Raw genomic sequence first — 1070 nt, 5'->3', positions numbered from 1 at the left:
AACCACCTTCCGTTTGAGACACCGCCCCGCCCACCCGGAACGGAAGCTACGCGACCCTCGCAGCGGCGCCGGCCGTTGGCTGCCTGACACGTCCTTTCGAACGAGTCCTTCTCCTCATTGGCTATTGTACCCTGGGCTTCTGAAACCTCCTTGCTATTGATGTGTTTGTCATTCCAATTACTTGCCCCGCCCAACTCCAGGGGGGCCAGGCGCTTTCACAGCCCCAAAGGTCATTGGCTGACAAAGATGTCAGTCAGAGAGATAAGAGGGCAGTGTGGGTGAATGGGGGCGTGGGTACATAGAATCTAGCGCGCTGGATTGCAGGCCTCCAAGTTCTAGGTCAAGTCTCTAAGCGTGAAAGCTCTTGTGTGACGTGCTCTGACTTCCCCACAGCAGCTGCTGTTTCCAACGGCTCCTCCACTCTGTCGAGTGAAAAAGAAAATTCTGCCTTACCGGAGGGCCTGCTGCATTCCGCGGCACTGAGCTCCGCGGCCAGGCTGCCTGGCCTGCGCCAAACGGGAACCACCGTAATTCCCCGTCATGCCAACGCCCCCGTTACGCCGGAATGTTGTTCTCCCAGCGCCCCAAGGCGAACACACCGTTGCACACGCCGATGTACTCAGGGCCAGGCCAGCTTCAGTGAGGCTTTCCTGCGCTATCCTGGCCACTGTAGAAATGCTCTGAATTCTAGGGTTGGTCTTCAGCAGGCAGCAGCCCGACCAGTGTGGTTCTCACTTTTTATTAGTTCCCATTCCATCTTTTCCCCACCGAGGGTCCCAAGGCAAATGCTAATCTAGCCCTAAGTACTATATCTGTGTCTTGAGTTTGAAATGGAGAAGGGTCCGAACCTAGGTAACATCTCTTTATAATTTAAATGGTTTCCCATAATTTGCTTTCAACAAAACTAAAGGAGGACTGAATTGTTAGATATCATTAAATATAGTTTTTAATGATAAATGTGATTGTTAACACAGCTCAGAAAGAATTCAAAGAATTGAGTGACACTGTTATATATAACAAACCCCTTATAGTACTATGTACTTCCTTATGTGAACAAGTTTCCTCTGTGC

Source organism: Mesoplodon densirostris, chromosome 18 (assembly GCF_025265405.1).
Source record: "Mesoplodon densirostris isolate mMesDen1 chromosome 18, mMesDen1 primary haplotype, whole genome shotgun sequence".
NCBI classification, from domain to species: domain Eukaryota; kingdom Metazoa; phylum Chordata; class Mammalia; order Artiodactyla; family Ziphiidae; genus Mesoplodon; species Mesoplodon densirostris.
This window is presented reverse-complemented; position numbering follows the sequence as displayed.